The sequence below is a fragment of the Bos indicus x Bos taurus genome, chromosome 17 (assembly GCF_003369695.1).
Source record: "Bos indicus x Bos taurus breed Angus x Brahman F1 hybrid chromosome 17, Bos_hybrid_MaternalHap_v2.0, whole genome shotgun sequence".
Lineage (NCBI taxonomy): Eukaryota > Metazoa > Chordata > Mammalia > Artiodactyla > Bovidae > Bos > Bos indicus x Bos taurus.
Window position 1 is genome coordinate 16,816,921 of NC_040092.1, and position 19,901 is coordinate 16,836,821.

At 45.9% G+C, this 19,901-nt stretch overlaps 1 protein-coding gene across 6 annotated transcripts in view; it reads left to right on the forward strand.

Moving 5' to 3' along the window:
- The window catches only part of CCDC60 (coiled-coil domain containing 60), a 173,394-nt gene that overhangs the window by 52,692 nt on the left and 100,801 nt on the right, over positions 1-19,901 (forward strand). Inside the window, exon 1 of one of the 6 annotated variants that reach the window (XM_027566741.1) lies at positions 7,325-7,506. The exons of the other annotated variants lie outside the window; for them this stretch is intronic. The gene's annotated coding sequence lies outside the window, so the exon portion shown is untranslated. Of the gene's footprint in view, positions 1-7,324; positions 7,507-19,901 lie in introns of those variants that run through there. 6 annotated transcript variants of the gene reach the window in all.

Consider the following 19,901-nt stretch of genomic DNA (forward strand, 5'->3'; position numbering starts at 1 on the left):
TGGAAGGATGAGCAGGAGTGTTCCAAGTGGGAGAGGAGAGGAAGGGCCTCTCCTGCAGGAAACATGACATGTCCCAGGAGTATGCACGTTTCTGAGGTGTTTAGACGGGAGTACGGGGTGTGTGTACCAGCAGATGCAGCCATGAGAGACTCGATGGAGTAACCCCAAAGAATTGGGACTCTGCTTCGAGGCCACTGAGGAGAGTGGTAGAGACGTTTGTTTTATGGAAAGATGGTGGGTCACTTTCCCAGAGCCACTGTAACAAATTATCGCAAACCGGGTGACTTCAAATGATAGAAGTTGATTCTCTCACAGTTCAGGAATTCAGAAGCTCAAAATCTAGGCCCATTGGGCAGGCTTGGTTCCTTGTGGAGGCTCACTCCTGGCTCCTCACTACCAGCTCCTGCTGACCTCTGGCAGTCCTGTGTCCCCCGGCTTGTAGATGGTTCCCTCCACCCCCACCTCCGTCTCCATATGGTCTCCTCTGCTGTCCTCTCCTCTTCTTAGAAGGACACCAGTCATTGGATATAGGGCCCACACACATCTAGTATGCATGCCTGTGTGTATATGTGCACACACACTAAGTAACTTTAGTCGTGTCCAACTCTTTGCAACCCAGTGAACTGTAGCCTGCCAGGCTCCTCTGTCCATGGGATTCTCCAGGCAAGAATACCAGAGTAGGTTGCTTTGCCCTCCTCCAGGGGATCTTCCCTACCCAGGGATCGAACCTGCATCTCTTATATCTAACCTGCATTGGCAGGCAGGGTCTTTACCACTAGTGCCACCTGGGAAGCCCTCATCCAGTAAGACTTTATCTTCACTAATTGCATCTACAAAGACCCTCTTTCTGAATAAGGTCTCGTTGTGAAGTTTCAGATGGGTGTAAATTTGGGGGATGATGCTGTTAAACCCACTGTATGTAGACCATAAAGAGGCAGGAATGTCAGTGGGAGCCTGCAGGACTAGCTGGGAAGCCAGTCCTGCAAAGAGAGCATGGGACCTGGATGTGGCAGCAGCAGAAGGACCCACCGCCACCCAGGGGACTTGCTCACGTGGGTCTGTGACCAAGGGGAAGGGACATGTAATGACACAGCAAGCCCCATGGAAGGGACCTTAAAGGCCAAATCATCCGCTTTTCCTCTGTTTACTGAGAGGCGTGGTCACAGATGCCGTTACCTGGTGAAACCAGCATCTTAAAGCCAGACAGTTTGTCTCAAGGATCCATCTCTATTCTTAAGATTGTTTTAATGCACACTCCCTCTTCCTAGTAAGGTCGCATTTAGACGGGGCTTTGAGCTGAGAAGCTTATTGGCAGAGCTCATAATCGTCTTAATAGCCAGCATTTATGGAGCACGAGTTAAATGCCAGGTGCTATGTGAAATGCCTTGAATTAGTTAGCTGTGATTCTCACAACATCCCTAAAAAGAAAAGCCGTATTATGGATGTCCTCCTTTGACACGTGACGACACTGATTCTCCAAGAGGTTATAACTTGCCCAGGGCCACAGAGCAATGAATTGGAATCCAGGGCCATGTGATGCCAAAGGCAGTTTCTAAGCAAATAATAGTAAGAATTTTAGAGACTTGCCTGGTGGTCTGGTGGTGAAGACTTCGCCTTGCAATGCAGGAGGTGTAGGTTCAGTCCCTGGTCAGGGACCTAAGATCATGCATCGTGGCCAAAAAGCCAAAACATAACACAGAAGGAATATTGTAGCAAATTCAATAAAGACTTTAAAAATGGTCCACATTAAAAAAAAAGTCTTAAAAATGATCATTTTAAAATTCCTCCATTAAAAAGTATTTAGGATTATATATATATATCCTATATATATGGGATTGCTGGAATGGGGTATGGAAATTTCATCAATTCAAGTAGGCCTGATTTATCCCACTCCCAGAGAAAGTCTCCATGTGCCTAGCATGGGATAAAGAACCAGCTCTGGCCTGGATGACAAACTGGGGTCATCCCTCCAGCCTGCAGGGGACTTAGACGAGATGCACACAAGACCCAGAAGTGCATCCGTCTGTCAAGTGACGGGCCGGGGCTCCAACTTAATTAATGCCCTTCTCCCTGCCAACATTTCTTTTGCCCTCCCATCTGTTCAAAGGAAGCCTTTTCCTCTCTCGGGATTAAGGGACCTTTTTGGTTCCAGCTTATTCAGAATAAAGTTCCTTGGAAGAAGTGCCCAATTTCTTTTTTTCCTTTGAGCCTGACACACAGAGCCAGCTGTTGAATCAGGAAACTCTGCCAAGAGAGCCTGCCATGCCCAGATCTCATCTGGTATCTTCTTGGGTGGATTTTTGCTCCTCCCTATCTTTTAAAAAAAATTCTTGTAGGGTTTTTTCCACTTAATCATTATTATTATTCTTCCAAGGGAATCTGGAACTGGCAGACCCAGAGATCAAAGCCTTAAGAGAGGCTGTGTTCCTCCCTAAAGACATAAACAAGACTCTAAAGACACAGGACCAAAGACAGGGTGGAGGTTGATGCCGTCAGCCTGACCTACCTCAGCCCTCCCTTTTTTCCCCACAGCTTCCTGAGCTCATCTGCCTTCACCCAGGCTGGCTGCCTCTGGGCATCCTGACTCACCAACTGGTCACCCTTGTGTTGTGGCCAGAGGAGGAGGTTACCTGGGTTGAGGGTGGAATCTGAGGATGGAGCAGCTTGGTCTCACCCTAAAACATTCCCCAACACTCTAAATCTGGTACATACCTCAAATTATACCACTGACCAAGCATCCCAGTGGATTTGCCTGCTCCCTGGCCTCAATTTTCAGGGGAAAATACTGCTAGGTACACTTATATGTTATACCATTCCCACTTTGGTATGAAATAGTCTATGAGTTGGTTTCCATAGGTCAGAGCAGCACAAGAATGTTTGGTACCTTGAGGTGGAGGGAAAGGAAGAATTAAAGGGAAAAGTAGCATTTATACATCAGTAGAGAAAGAAAAGGAAACCCAAAGTTATTATGTGCCTACTGTATACTGGTCCTTTCCATATGTATCATTTATATTTTCATGACAACCCTAAGGTTGTTCATTATCATCTACATTTTGTAGTTGACTCACCAGTGACCATCCCGGCTGAGTGGTCTAACCCAGTGGTTCTCTAACTTAGGTGTAAGAATCCCCAGGAGTGCCTGATGGGGATTCCTGGGCCCCACCCCACCCCCAGGTCCTGATTCACTTGTATGCGGCCCATGAATTTGCAAGTGTGATACACTCCCAAGTGATGCTAATGGTGTTGGTCCATGGGCCACCGCTTGAGCAGCACAGGTCTAGTCACGGCAATTTTACCTAGCCAATGATGGGTCCGAATGATGGGCCAGCCTGAGCCCATTTGGGCCAGTGAGACATGAAAGTAGATTTGCCAGGGGCTTCTGGGAAAGAAGACCCTGCTGGCTACCAGCAGTCATTTTACAGGCACATGAGGAGGATGTCTAAGGATGAAGCTGATTCTATGGACAGTTGACTCTATGGGAAGCTCAGTGAAACAACAGAACTTCAAGGCCAGCCCTGGATCCTACTCTGGAGTCCCTCTTACGTGAAGTAGGAAATTTCCTTATTACTTATGCAAGGGAGGATGGAGTTTCCTGTTGCTTTGAGCTCAGAGCATCCTAACAGATATTAGGTCATATTATTGTCACTCTCAGATGAAGAGAGGTGGGCTCGGTCCAAGCCCAAGGTCACTCAGCCAGGGACCCAGGTCTGTGTGATGCCAATTTGTTATACTTTCTGGTGTACACTTTCTTATACTTTCTCTCCAGTACCTGATGTGACTCCCCATCTGGCCCAAGTATCTGGGGCCAGACCCACTGAATCTGCCATCACCAAGAGGTTCAGGATTCCATTCACCCATCTGTCCATCCAGCTTCCACCCAGCCATCAAGTCAGCCTTCCCTTCACCTAGTGATTATCGTGTGCTTGGTGCACATCAAACTCTGTGCTCAATGCTTGTAATCCTGGATGACAAGTTTCCATCTTAGCCCTGAAGGAACTCAAATCCAGAGGAAGAGAGAGCCCCGCAATATCCGCATCTATGCTACATCCCCAAGACTTTGGCATAGCAGCCAGTCCACTGAGGCCAGATGCCCAGTCCTGTTGGGTTTGTAACCTGTCAGCATATCATAAAAACCCAGTCTTCTTTTATTTAACTCAGATTTGTACGCCTTTGGAAACTTGGATTTTTTTTGTTCGTTTGTTTAACATCAGTAAAGCAATTCAAGATCTGCAGTAATGGGGATTATATACATATCCAGCCGTCACATGTCTATGTTTATAGAGCATCAAAGAGCACAGCACATTATTAAACTTCTAATTAATGCTTGTAATGCTCTGGTGTCATGAGCAAAGGGCGGATAATAACCTTATTTTACTGAGGGGACCAGCGGCCACTGTAATTCAGCAACTTGCCCGTGGTCCTGTGGCAGATCACCTGCATTTTGCACCTTCATTAACAGCACAGCTTATTAATTATAACAGTTACATGAACAACTAGCATTTACTGAGAAGACCCCATAAACCCGGCCCCGTCCTGAGGACGTGACACACATTAGCACTGAACCTCTGCCTCCACCCTATGAGGTAGGCTCTGTGCATGAGGAACCCAAAGCTCAGACGTATCGTATTTGCCCAAGACTCTTGTCTGTCACGTTGAGAAGTGAGAACTTGTGTACACTTGTCCTGAGTCGTCTTCTACTTTGCTGTGTGACCTACAGAAAATGCTCAGCCTTTCTAAATCTTGGGTTGCTCATCTGTTAGTGGAGCAGGGAGAGTACAGACTTTGGAACTAAACTACGTGTTGGATCTGAACCCCACCTCTGCCCCCTGCTTGTCAGGCAACTCTGGAAGCGCCCTTGACCTCTCTGTAACTCCATTGTCCACATCTGTATAAGGGAGGTGATGGACAGCCCTATCCCACAAATTGTGTCTCAAGGGTGAAATGAATTAATGCACAAAAATGTTTGCAACAGTACCTGGTACTTAGTAAGCACTCGATAAATGTCAGCCATTTCTTTAAAAATGTATTTTTAATTGGAGGATAATTGCTTTACAGTGCTGTGTTTCTCCCGTTCAACAACGTAATCAGACATAAGGATACATATATCCCCTCCCTCTTGAACCTCCCTTGCACTCCACCCCCAATCCCACCCCTCTAGGCCGTCACAGAGCACCAAGCTGAGCTCCCTGTGTTATATGGCAGCTTCCCCCTAGCTGTCTGTTTTACACGTGGTAATGTATATGTTTCGACGCTTCTCTCTCAGTTTGTCCCTGTCAGCCACTCTAAGTTTATCTGTCATGTGGTGAAAAGATTGTGCTGGGTGGTCTCAGCTCTGATACTCTCTGATGATCCTGAAATTAATGACCTCCCGTGGGATGTGATTTAGCCACAGGGAAATAGTATATACAGCTCTCCTTGGGCGTTATTTGGGGTCATCTAGACAAAATACTTACCATGTGCTAACAAAAATCATGGTCAAGACCCTTTTCATTGCAAATGAGAGGAAAACCCAATTCAAAGTGTCCTAAGCAAAAGAGAAAATTGCCTCAGGTAAGCAAGAGTCTGCAGGTAAATTCTGCTTGTTACACCTGCCTTTCCTTCCTCACTACTCTGCACCCCCTACCCCACTTCCGCGCTCCACTTGGACTGAACCATCTTCTGTATCAAGTTCTCGGTCACCTCTAGGTTTTTTCATGTGCTGCTACATCTGCCTGGAACTCCATCCTCCTCCTTCCTCTTTTACAGCCTCCTAGTCTTCAAGACCTTGGAGAAGGCAATGGCACCCCACTCCAGTACTCTTGCCTGGAAAATCCCATGGACGGAGGAGCCTGGTAGGCTGCAGTCCGTGGGGTCGCGAAGAGTCAGACACAACTGAGCGACTTCCCTTTCACTTTTCACTTTCATGCATTGGAGAAGGAAACGGCAACCCACTCCAGTGTTCTTGCCTGGAGAACCCCAGGGACAGGGGAGCCTGGTGGGCTGCCGTCTATGGGGTCGCACAGAGTTGGACGCGACTGAAGTGACTTAGCAGCCGCAGCAGCAGTCTTCAAGACCTGCTTAGACTAAGAGGTCACCTCCATGCCCTGGCTACCCCTCTGTCCTTGATGAGTCAGACATGCCTGAAGCCCCCAGGCCCAGTCTGGCCACAGCCTGCATAGCACAGCGTTACAGTTCGCTTAGTTGCCTACCTGCCCCTTTGGGACTCCGAAAGGGTACGTCTATCCTAGTCCTGGGCTGGCACCCTCAGAGGAGCTCAGTAAGCCTTTTTTGAATGAAAGAATATCCAATATGTCCTACACAATGGGGACAATTCATTGATAATTCCAAAGACTGGAGTGCCAGAGTGTGCAAGGGAATTAGGGAGCCCTAGACAACTGTCAGGAGACCCCAGCGCTGGTGGGAACAGTGTAAGTCTGCACAAGGTTAGGCAAATGGGCACCCCTGAATCTCGGCTCTGGCTAGGTTCTTACCCCAGCCCACACACTACGTCCCAGAAAAACCTGGCAGGAGCCTTGGGCTCCTCACTCCTTCTCCCCGAAAGGCACATCTGAGGTGGTTTTATTTGTAGGTCCTGCATAGGATCTTGTGAAAACAAAAATAATCTCTCACCCATCTCTGTGGTGTTTTGTTCGCTTCCCTCTCATTTGCCCTGCAACCCGCCTGTCCTCTGTTTAGGCCCAGGAAAGTGTGAAAAGGAACATTTGACACCATCAAGGGCACCCATGCTGTCGCCTTTTTGGAGAAGCGCTCTTTGTTCAGGCTTTCACATTTGAAGAGCACACGCAGGTTCAGCTTCTGATTTTCTCCACCCCAGGCTGCCAGCCACGGCCTTCGCCCTTCTCTGCTCATCCCCACCCCCGGCCCATGTTTGCTAACTCTGAGAAGGAGGATGTTTTGCTTTTTTAAACAAGCCTGAACCCCAATTAGTCTCTCAGTAACTTGATACTCATTGGTGGCCACCGTGGTTTCTCATCTAGCGTTGTTATTGATTTGGTCAGAAGTAATTAAGGAGATAATTCTTACTCAATTACATTTCCCTGAATTTCCTGAGGTTGCTAGCTCTGCTCCCTGTCTGTATTTTCTTTTCCAAATTAATTTTGTCTTGACTCCGAAACGAGAACGGATATGACGGGCTTGTTGTGTTGATTTTCATGAGAACAAAGCGGGGCTCTGTATTTTAATTCCAACTAGGGCTCCCACATTCTTTTAAGTTAGATTTTTTGAAATTCTTGATTTTTTTTTTAGGCCGTGCTGCATGGCATGTGGGATCTTAGTTCCCTGACCAGGGATTGAACCTGAGTCCCTTGCATTGGGAGCGCACTGGACCACCAGGGAAGTCCCCTTATGTAACTTTTTTAAGCTAATATACACAAGTTAAAAAGAAAAAATAGCACGGAAAGGCTTTTACCGAAGAGGAACCCATCTTCCTGGCCCACATCTCACTCTTGATGCCATTCCCCAAGCAGCCTCGTCTAACACTTACTTCTAGTGATCCACGCCTCCAAGGTATTTAAGTTTTATCTCTATATCTTGGTTAATACGTTTAAGGCTGTGATGATTTTCTATGAAAGATGAGGATCTAGATTCTTGGTAGCCCTGTGCACCCACTGCCCACTTCCGAATCCCATCCCCTGGAGGACAGTGCTATTTTAATAGTTCTGGTACTGGTTAATTTTATATCTTTTAAAAGTATGTTATCAGGTCAATGAATCTATTCCATATGACGCTATCACGATAGACACATGACTAGACATCTGTGCAAGCCCATGGACTACACAGCAGGAGCGAATCCCAGTGTGAAGATGGGCTGTGGGTGATGACGTATCACTGTAGATTCCTCTCTTGTAAGGTGTGCGCCGCTCTGGCGGGGATGTTGTTAATGGTGGAGAATGTGGACGTGTGGGCCTGGTGTGGGGAGGTGGTGGTGAGAGGTGGGGGTTGGTAAGGGAGCTCTCTACACCTTTTGCTCAGTTTTGCTGTGAACTTAAAACTGTTCTTTAAAACATTACCTTTAAAAGCAACTGTTACACTCGTAACATAGCTCTATTCACCCTGAAGAATGGAAGAAGAAAAGACGAACTCCTCGCTGGGACTTCTCCTGTCTTACTACTGCTCTTCCATTGTCGATATTGATAATACCTACATTCTCTTCAGGACTGGTAATTCCGTTTTCCAGGCTTTGTCTGTGAGCTGAGTCTAAAAGTTGAAACTCAACAAACGTTACAGTTGCGTGTTCACCCATTCACCCGCTCACTCAACCAAGAAACCTCTCTGTCCTTGTCATGGTGCCAGAGACCAAAGATGCCACATGACAAGGTCACACACACTCCCTGCACAAACTGCAAGGCTGGAATTTAAAGGAGGAGAGAGGAAACATACAATTTACAGTGTAAGCATAATAACCGCTTAAATCAGTGGTTTTTAACTTTATGGTCAAAATACCAATATGAAACCTAACACAGAGGTAAGCTGAATATATAGCTAATATCTTAACTAGGAGCCGCTTGGCTGTCTTTGTGAGCAGAGACAGAATCTCAGCCCGTCTGCCCCCTCCACTGATCCTCAGGCTGAAGCCACAGCTCTAGAGCATTCTGCACGCCGAGGACTGAGAGGTGGTGAGAGGCGTCGCAGCTGCAGTTCTGTTTCACGGTTGTAAAGCCCCCACCAGGGAACCTGTGCAGCATCGGATGCACTTGTCCAGGACACACTGCTGCGAAATGGCACTCAGGGGACAGCTGGGGACAAACATCTGCTCATCGTGAGAGGTGCCAGACCCGTCTTGACGATGCCTGTGGCCCAGCCCAGCATACCTGGGGGGCTTTTGGGGGCCATGGAGGGGAATATTCTGACTGCCCTTGACATGAGGGTCCCATCCAGGTGTGTGCGTGTGTGTGTTTGCTTACTGAAATATAAAATCTGTCTGGAAGGATACAGAAGAACGTGATAACACTAGCCATCTCCAGAGAGGGAAATGAATGTCTGGAGGACAAGGTGGAAATAATACTTTTTAACTACATACCCTCTTGTATGTTTTAAAATCATTGTAAAATATTACATATTCAAAAAAAAACGAAAAAAAAGAAGTGAAATGAAGTAAAACTCAAGGCTTCATTTTCAGCTCTTAGTGAGGACCCTCATCTCTGAGCTTATCTTGCTGAAGTAGCTTCTCATGGTTCCTCAGCAGCATTAAAGCTTTAGGCATCTTTCCTCCAGCTTAGGGATGTCAAGAGAGCCTGCATCAGCATCACACTCTTCATTTCAGTTTCTCATGGTTCCTTCTGTTTGAGAAGCTGTTTCTTCCACTTTCTGTGTTCAGTTCAGTCTGAAACTGGGGTAGCAATCTCCCTCACCAGCCCCAAGCTGTGTTTGGCACCTTCATTTGTCACATTGTAGTTGAATTGCCTGTTTAATACAAGTCTCCCCACTAGACCATGAACTCCTTGAGGGCAGAGATGGTGTCTCATTCTGAGTCATGTCCCCAGCTGGTTTCTAACTCCCAGTAGGTATTTAAGAAATAGCTAGGCTACTCTTGCCCCTCACCCAGCCTCCTTAATGTGGTTCATGTACCTTGGAATTGAATGGCACCCTGTGGACAGCACTACAGGATTCATACCATAGCAGCCCTGGAGTCACACAAAGCCTCATCCCAAGGGGAGAGGCCCCAACCAAGCTCTGCATCTTGGCTGTTTTCTCTTTCAACGCTGGCTTAGATACTCTGCTTCTGCTTCTTAAATGGAAGGTGAGCAGATATTAACCAATGGAAGGCTGAGTTTCCTTGGACCTTCAGGGAGTTTGCCCAGATTTTGCAAAAAATGTTGATGTCATCTTCCAAGTTAAGAAAAAGAACTGAAGCTACATGGGGTCTTAATCCCCTCCCCTCACCCAACCCATATGCCCACCTGGCTATTGACAACATAAGGGAGATTTTCTTGGGTCACTACTTGTTTCTTTTCTCCAAAATGAATTCCCAAGGAATTTGTTTCGTTTTCTAGAAAGGGAGTAAGTTGTGGTATGATCAGCAATACAGAGAGCCCCGTGATCAACTAGATTGGCAGATTCTCACTCCTATAGCCAAAATCCAGTCTTTGTACCCCTGTACTGAGTTGAGTCTCAGAAACAGTTTAGGGTGAAGTAGAAAAGAGTAGCTTTATTGCTTTGCCAGGCAGAGGGGGCCACAGCAGGCTAATGCCCTCAAAACTCTGTGTCCCAACCCAGAGAGCGTAGTGAGTAGTTTTATGGTAATGGTTCAAAGAGGACAGTGTGATCCATCTGTGGACATTCTTCTGATTGGTTGGTAATGAGGTTTCTAGGAGTCAGCATCATCAACCTTTTGGTTCCAACAGGTCTGGGGTCTGCATACTTGTGGGCAGTATGCAGTTAACTTCTTCCACCTGGTGGGGTTTCCGTATCTACAAAACAGTTCAAAGCTCTTGTTACATGTATGCCTTGAGGGGGGACCAGGACCCTGCCCCAAGGCCACACTGTTGTTTCCTGATTGTTTCTCTCTCTCCTCCCCATTAGCCACTGTTTGAACTGGCCACTGTCACTCAGGAAGGTCTGGAGGCAAATGAAACCTATTTCCCGTAATCAAGAAACCAGGGACACAAAAAGATTTTGTGCCCAGGAGCCCCACAGGCTCTTGCTTGGTTTCACTCCTACCAGCTGGGTGACCTCATACAGGTTATTTAATTAATCTGGTTTCAGTTTCCTCACCCATAACATGGGAATAATAATAGTTACAGCCCTTAACTTTTGGAGTGGTTGTGAAGATTTAATGCGAAAACATATGTAAAGCGCCTGGTAAAGGAATGGTAGTCACGCGTCATGACGCTGATTTTCCTTCCTGGGACCATGGCGGACATTGCTGATCAACCACAGAACTCCTTTCTGAAGAGATCCAGCTACAGGGAGCCACTGCTTCTAATGGGTAGATTGAAGCTAGCATTCAGCTTGGAGCCCATTTGCCATCTCTAGCCTAGTATCTTTCCAGACATTTGGGAGGTGCTGAAATTTAGGCACTGTTATCATTATTAAACAGAAGCACCTTTGGCAAGGTGGCTGTTACATCCTGGGGCCCCTTCCCTGAATCTCCTTCAGGAGGTTGAGTGGCAGAGTGTCATATACATTCCCATTGGCTACTAATGCTCAGCAGCTAGCCTGCTGGCCCCTCCTATTTAGTCTTTCAAAAGAGCTTATGAGATTAATGTATTTACTTTTTAAAGAATTTTTTTTTTTTTTTTTTTTTTACTGGGTGGATAGCACATTTGCTGCTAGCAGGCCAGCTCAATCCCAGGGCTGATGGGGGCTCACTGACGGTGCCCTCCAATTTCCATTTCTATCAAGCAAGAGCAGGGAGGCAAAGACAGATTAGAAGGAACCAGGACTTGATTGCAAGCTATGGCATCTAGCGCCACCTACTGTTATATCCCTGCATTGCTACCATTGCCAACTGCATTGAAGTTGATAGCCTTACTCTGCCCTTAATGAGTAAATGGGAATATTTTCATAATCTCACTCAAATTACATTTTTTTCATTTATAACTTAATTTTGTAAAAATGCCAGATCCTCATGATGTCGTGGCGATGATAGTAGTATTTCCTTGGCATGTTTAGTTCCAAAGACCTACGTACCAAGTGTGTCCTTTAGACCTCTCCTGTCTTTTGAATAAAGACCCGGCAGGTGCCTGCCAGCTGAGAGCCCTGGTAACTGGAGGGAGTGACTTGCCTGGAGTCACACAGCTGAGGGGCCAGGACCTGGGGCTCCTAATTCACATGCTGTTATTCTCCCTCTGTGTCTGTCACCCCTCCACCTCTCTGCTCCCCCCAGAGCTGTCTTGGGACCACCTAGCTCAGCACCCTGCCAGGTCCCTCAAGGCACAGTTTGCATTCCCAGAGGGCTCGTGCATAATGTGGATCCTGCTGGCTGATTGACAAAAGAGAGGAAGGGGAAGGCTGTATTGCACCCCATGGAAGAAAAGCCAGTGAAACAGTTCTTTATACTTTCGTGCTTTTTTCTGAATGTCAGTTGTGCCCAACCCCACCCCAAGGCTCCCTCCTCACCCTCTGTAACACATGACTCTGCCTTCATTAACTGGAACATTCATCCCCTCTGTGTGCTTCTCCAGAATCCATCTTCACACTCGTCTTCCTTCTCAAGGAGACTGGATGTATTAGAGTTCTTCAGAGAAAGAGAACTAACGGGATACGTTTAGGTATACATAAGGATTTGTTGTTGGTGTTCAGTTGCCAAGTCATGACTGACTCTTTGAGACCACATGGACTGCAGCACGCCAGGCTTCCCTGTCCCTCACCATCTCCCGCTGTTTGCTAAAGTTCATGTCCACTGAAATGGTGATGCTGTCTAGCCATCTCATCCTTTGTTGTCCTCTTCTCCTTCTGCCTTCTGTCTTTCTACAGAGATTTATTATAAGGAATTAGTTCATGGACTTGTGGGGGCTGATAAGTCCCAAGACCTGCATTTGGCAAACTTGAGACCCAGGAGAGCTGTTGGCAGAGCGCCAAAGGCCTAAGAACCAAGAGAGCTGATGGTGTTAAGTTCTAGTTCAAAAGCTTCCAGACTTAAGACCCAGGGAGGGCTGACATTTCAGTTTGAGTCCAAAGGCAGAAAAAAACTGATGTCCCAGCTGGAAGGCAGTTAGGCTAAAGGAATTTCCTCTTATTGGGGATGGTCTATCTTTTATTCTGTGCAGTCCTTCAAATGATTAGATGAGGCTCACCCTCATTAGGGAAGGCAGTCTGCTCTACTCTGTCTGTCAGGTTAAATCTTAAACTCATCCAACAGCATCCTCACAGAAAAACCCAGAATAACATTTGTCCAAATGTCTGAGCAGTCCATGGCCCTGTCAAGTTGACACACACAATGAACCATAGCACCAGGCGTCTGATCGTGGCTCTGCCAGCTGGCAAGCTATGTGAGTGTGCCTGATTGCCTCTCTGCTTCTGTTTCTCTTTCTCTACAATGGGTGGCATTTTCAGGATCCACCACAGCTTTCACACCAAGACCAGGTCAATCCAGCAGTCCCCAGTCAGTGAGTCGTTTCTGCCCTACACTTGGACTCCTGCCACGGGCCAGTTTTGCCCTGGAGCTCACGCTGGACCGGCTGAGACTCCAGTGGGTCCCCATTGTGGTCTGAGACTCTCAATCCTGCTCACTCCTTTTCTCTTTCTCACCCTCAGTAAGACTCTTGTGCTCCTGTCTCAGTGCCCACTTCCCAGAGGGCCCAGCTGATGTAGATGTTAATATTCTTAAGGAGTTCAGGTCATTTACTCTGCAGAATGACTATACAGCAAGGTGACTATAGTTAATAATACTGTATTACATATTTGAAGGGAGAAGGCAATGGCACCCCACTCCAGTACTCTTGCCTGGGAAATCCCATGGACGGAGGAGCCTAGTAGGCTGCAGTCCGTGGGGTCGCTAGGAGTCGGACATGACTGAGCGACTTCACTTTCACTTTTCACTTTCATGCATTGGAGGAGGAAATGGCAACCCACTCCAGTGTTATTTCCTGGAGAATCCCAGGGACAGCGGGCCCTGATGGGCTGCCGTCTATGGGGTCACACAGAGTTGGACACGACTGAAGCGACTTAGCAGCAGCAGCAACATATTTGAAGGTTGTGAAGGGAGTCCATCTTAAAAGTCCTCATCACAAAAAAAAATTTTCTGTAACCATGTAAGGTGACAGATGTCAACTCGATTTATTGTGGTGGATTTATCTTGTGGTAGATTTTTTGTGGTGTACTATACAAATAGCAAATCATTATGTTGTACACCTGAAACAATGTTATATGTCAGTGATACCTCAAAAATAACAAATGCTGTCTAAAGGAGGCACCCTGCCTTTAGTGAAGAGAGTCTCTAAAGAATTCAGGAGCTCATTTCATATTTCAGTTGCAAGGTCTGCATCTGGATGAGGTCACTAGTTCAGGGTTATCCATACATTGTAAGTGGGTACCTGCCTTATGCCTTATTACAAAGAAGTTTACTCTCCCCAAAGGAAAGCATTGATCACCATGATAAAACCACCAAAGGCTTAAATATCAGTCTGCAAGCTGAGTTCTCTGGGCTCACGTGTACACTCTTCCCATGGACCCTGCCCACTCTCTGCTTGCTTTGTTGTTTATACCTTGTCCGTAATGAGTCTGCAGTTTGCTAAACATCTTGCCTGTTCCTCAGTGTTCTCTTTTCCAACCGTCTCCCTTTCCCCCGCCCCCCTCACACTTGACAGAGCATCCCCAGCTGTTCCCCTGACGTCTGTATCAACCCAAGTACATTTAGCAGGAATTCATTTCCATCTTAATCTGATTCAAGGAAGTGGATCATATTTTAAGAACTAACGAAGATGGGTTTAGAACATTCTTTCATAAAAGACAAGAGAACAACAGACATTTCAAAGATTGCCTCTCTGGCCTTGACCTTCAACCAATCATTCTGATCTTCTGCCATATAAAAATTCTTACAACAAAATCTAACAAAGCTCAATGGGCCAGCTTTGGAGGCAGCATCCATAAATTAATAGCTGTCATTGCTATCCCTTGTCTAGCCCCTGCCATGCAAAATTGGGAGCAGGGTAAAGTAGTGGTTAAGAACACATGCTTTTCAACAACAAACAGCAACAACAAAACCCGATTAAAAACTAGACAGAGGATCTGAACAGACATTTTTTAAGGAAGATGTATCCCGATGGTCAACAGATACATGAAAAGACATTCGGCATCTCTATAATCATCAGTTCAGTTCAGTTTGGTCGCTCAGTCGTGTCTGACTCTTTGCAACCCCATGAATCGCAGTACGCCAGGCCTCCCTGTCCATCACCAACTCCCGGAGTTCACCCAGACTCACATCCATCGAGTCAGTGATGCCATCCAGCCATCTCATCCTCTGTCGTCCCCTTATCCTTCTGCCCCCAATCCCTCCCAGCATCAGTCTTTTCCAATGATCAACTCTTTGCATGAGGTAGCCAAAGTACTGGAGTTTCAGCTTTAGCATCATTCCTTCCAAAGAAATCCCAGGGCTGATCTCCTTCAGAATGAACTGGTTGGATCTCCTTGCAGTCCAAGGGACTCTCAAGAGTCTTCTCCAACACCACAGTTCAAAAGCATCAATTCTTCGGCGCTCAGCCTTCTTCACAGTCCAACTCTCACGTCCATACATGACCACAGGAAAAACCATAGCCTTGACTAGATGAACCTTTGTTGGCAAAGTAATGTCTCTGCTTTTGAATATGCTATCTAGGTTGGTCATAAGTTTCCTTCCAAGGAGTAAGCGTCTTTTAATTTCATGGCTGCAGTCACCATCTGCAGTGATTCTGGAGCCCAAAGAAATAAAGTCTGACACTGTTTCCCCATCTATTTCCCATGAAGTGATGGGACCGGATGCCATGATCTTCGTTTTCTGAATGTTGAGCTTTAAGCCAACTTTTTCACTCTTCACTTTCACTTTCATCAAGAGGCTTTTTAGTTCCTCTTCACTTTCTGCCATAAGGGTGGTGTCATCTGCATATCTGAGGTTATTGATATTTCTCCCGGCAATCTTGATTCCAGCTTGTGCTTCTTCCAGCCCAGCGTTTCTCATGATGTACTCTGCATATAAGTTAAATAAGCAGGGTGACAATATACAGCCTTGACGTAATCCTTTTCCTATTTGGAACCAGTCTGTTGTTCCATGTCCAGTTCTAACTATTGCTTCCTGACCTGCATACAGATTTCTCAAGAGGCAGATCAGGTGGTCTGGTATTCCCATCTCTTTCAGAATTTCTCACAGTTTATTGTGATCCACACAGTCAAAGGCATTGGCATAGTCAATAAAGCAGAAACAGATGTTTTTTCTGGAACTCTCTTGCTTTTTCAATGATCCAGCGGATGTTGGCAATTTGATCTCTGATTCCTCTGCCTTTTCTAAAACCAGCTTGAACATCAGGAAGTTCACGGTTCACATATTGCTGAAGCCTGGCTTGGAGAATTTTGAGCATTACTTTACTAGCATGTGAGATGAGTGCAATTGTGCAATAGTTTGAGCATTCTTTGGCATGGCCTTTCTTTGGGATTGGAATGAAAACTGACCTTTTCCAGTCCTGTGGCCACTGCTGAGTTTTCCAAATTTGCTGGCATGTTGAGTGCAGCACTTTCACAGCATCATCTTTCAGGATTTGAAAGAGCTCAACTGGAATTCCATCACCTCCACTAGCTTTGTTTGTAGTGATGCTTTCTAAGGCCCACCTGACTTCACATTCCAGGATGTCTGGCTCTAGGTGAGTGATCACACCATCGTGATTATCTGGGTCGTGAAGATCTTTTTTGTATGGTTCTGTGTATTCTTGCCATCTCTTCTTAATATCTTCTGCTTCTGTTAGGTCCATACCATTTCTGTCCTTTATCGAGCCCATCTTTGCATGAAACGTTCCCTTGGTATCTCTAATTTTCTTGAAGAGATCTCTAGTCTTTCCCATTCTGTTATTTTCCTCTATTTCTTTGCAATGATCGCTGAAGAAGGCTTTCTTATCTCTTATTGTGGAACTCTGCATTCAGATGCTTATATTGTTCCTTTTCTCCTTTGCTTTTCACTTCTCTTCTTTTCACAGCTATTTGTAAGGCCTCCCCAGACAGCCATTTTGCTTTTTTGCATTTCTTTTCCATGGGATGGTCTTGATCCCTGTCTGCTGTACAGTGTCAGAACCTCATTCCGTAGTTCATCAGGCACTCTATCTATCAGATCTAGGCCCTTAAATCTATTTCTCACTTCCATTGTATAATCATAAGGTATTTGATTTAGGTCATACCTGAGTGATCTAGTGGTTTTTCCCTACTTTCTTCAATTTAAGTCTGAATTTGGCAATAAGGAGTTCATGATCTGAGCCCCAGTCAGCTCCTGGTCTTGTTTTTGCTGACTGTATAGAGCTTCTGCATCTTTGGCTGCAAAGAATATAATCAGTCTGATTTCGGTGTTGACCGTCTGGTCAGGGAAATGCAAATCAAAGCCACAGTGAGATATCACTTCACACCTGTTAGACTGGTCACTATCTAAAAGACAAGAATGGGAGAATGTGGAGGGAAGGGAGACCTCGTACACTGTTGATGGGACTGCAAATTGGTGCAGCCACTCAGGAAAACAGTATGGAGATTCCTCAAAAAATTAAGAACAGAACTGCCATATGAGACCTAAATGTTCCACTTCAATAGCCAAGATATGAAAACAATCCAAGTGGCCATCAATGGATGAATAAATAAAAAAGATGTGGAGTGTGTGTGTGTGTGTGTGTGTGTGTGTGTGTGTGCATGTGTAATACTTCTCAGCCATAAAAAGAATGAAATCCAGCCATTTGTCACAACATGGATGAGCCTTAAAGGTACTATGCTAAGTGAAATAAATAAGACAGAGAAAGACAAATACTGTATGATTTCACTCATATGTGGAATCAAAAATCCATAAATGAAACAAAAACAAGTATATAGATTAAGAGAACAGATTAGTGGTTACCAGAAGGAAAGGTGGTTGGGGAGGTGAGTGACACAGCAGGTGGAGGCCACCTATTTGGTGATGGATGGTTTTAGACTTGTAGTATCACTTCATAGTATGTACAGATGTTGAATTATAATGCTGAGACTTATACAGTAACAGAGAGAGACAAGAACAGAAACCTAAAACAAGGCACGTGCTTTGATGTCACTTGAACTGATCTCAGTGCCTGACTTTGCCATTTAATAGCATGTTGATTTCTGCTTTCGAAGCCTCAATTTGCTCGTCTGTAAAACGGGAAGAATAATAATGAGGCGAGGACTAAGTGGAATCATGTATTTCAAAGAAGAACACACTTAGGCTTGTGTATGGCACATAGGTGAATGATAATGTCATTGGTAAACAGCATTAGGTCCTCTTCACAGATGAGGAATAGACTCAGGGCAGGTGTGTGACTTGCCCGGTTACCCGACAGTGAAGTGACAGAATTAGGACCCCAACCTGGGCCTTTTGGACAACAAAGATCTTTCCATGCATTCCTTCCACCTCCACCTGTCAGCTATCAGGTTAAGCGAAATCGTTTCCAAATGCTACTGTTTAAAACAGTCCCAGCACATGAGTATTAAATGTAAGTAAGTGTGTGTGCATGCCCTAAGTCACTTTAGCCATGTCCAAACTCTGCAACCCTATGGACCATAGCCCACTAGGTTTCTCTGTCCATGGGATTCTCCAGGCAAGAATACTAGAGTGGGTTGCCATTTCCTCCTCCAGGGTATCTTTCTAACCCAGGGATCAAACCCATGTCTCCTGCATCTCCTGCATTGCAGACAGATTCATTACCACTGAGCCACAGGGTAATAAGCCCCTGAATGTGAATGTACCTGCCCCAAAACCATCCCTACCTCAGGCTCCACTATGGGTCTATGCAAATGCATCATCTTTCAACCTGATGCATTATAGGACGTCACATTGCGTTTCTCACAGCCCTGCCCTCAGAGACCCATATGTAGATGAGAGGCAGGACACGTGATACAGAAGGGGACAGGGCAGAGATTCGCCTCGGTTTTCCAGGCAGCAGAGAATGGAGGCGCCACCCACACTCTGCAGAGCAATGGAAGAACTGAAGGATCTTAAGACCAGGGGCACACCCGAGGGAAGCAAAGACAAAATCAAGTCTCCCAGGATAGCTTTTATGAAAGTCAGCTAGGGATAGTCACAGAAATTAAACAAAGGTGATCGGATTGTACTTGGCTTTTATTTTCTCCTTTTTTAAAATCTTTTCCTGGTATCTGTTAGTTCATTTCTTAACCAGATGATGATCTAAAACGTAGAGTTGTATTGCAAATGTGTTACCTCAGTAAGGAGACACCTCAGTCAATGTCTGTAGGGAGGAAATACTTAGCATAAGCTTGTTTTTCAGCAGGAAGGATCTAAAGGGTGTGGTACACAGAACACAGGAGTTTTGATGCAAACAGAGCTGGTCTCCGAGATCTGGAATATACAGTACTTCCTGGAGAAAGAAACTGGGAAAAGTTGGAGAGTTCTGCATTTTCTTGAAAGGTGGGTTTTGATAATGATCTTGAGAGGGCTAGAATGATCCTAATTCTGGATATGCATCTTAGCCACAGGAAATTCTGGGTGTGTCAGGCTTAGAATCAAAAGATAAGGGATGTACAAAGTTATCATCTGCAAATGGGTCCTCGATTAAAGGGAAAACCAGCTTTGTAGTCTCAAAATAATTGATCAGCACCTGGAGCCAAGGCATTTGTATAAGCTGTAGCATAACCATTGGTGAGGGGGTGGAAGGAGTCATTTTCATTTCCTACTCCCCGTGGAAGACTGATCCTTGCAAACTACATTTCCCAGGCACGCTTGCCAACTGGCTTCCCTGTAGGTTTAGCCAGTAGGAGGTGGAGCAGGAAATTGGAGGGAGGGAGAAAAAGAGGGAGAGAGAGAAGGAGGCAAGCTACTGTGTTTCTCCCCATCTCTCACTCAGCTTCCGGTGGCACCTTCAGCTGAAAATACTTCTCTTCCACAAGTCCAGCTTCTGCCAAGTGGCCCAATTCTAGAGCTTCTGAAGGCTACCTTTTCCCTTAGTCCTTCTAGCACCGGAAGTGGTAGAAGTTTCATTTTGCTAATCTCTAGCATGACTTCGGAGAAGGCAATGGCACCCCACTCCAGTACTCTTGCCTGGAAAATCCCATGGATGGAGGAGCCTGGTAGGCTGTAGTCCATGGGGTCGCTAGGAGTCGGACATGACTGAGCGACTTCACTTTCACTTTTCACTTTCATGCATTGGAGAAGGAAATGGCAACCCACTCCAGTGTTCTTGCCTGGAGAATCCCAGGGACGGGGGAGCCTGGTGGGCTTCCGTCTATGGGGTCGCACAGAGTCGGACACGACTGAAGTGACTTAGCAGCAGCAG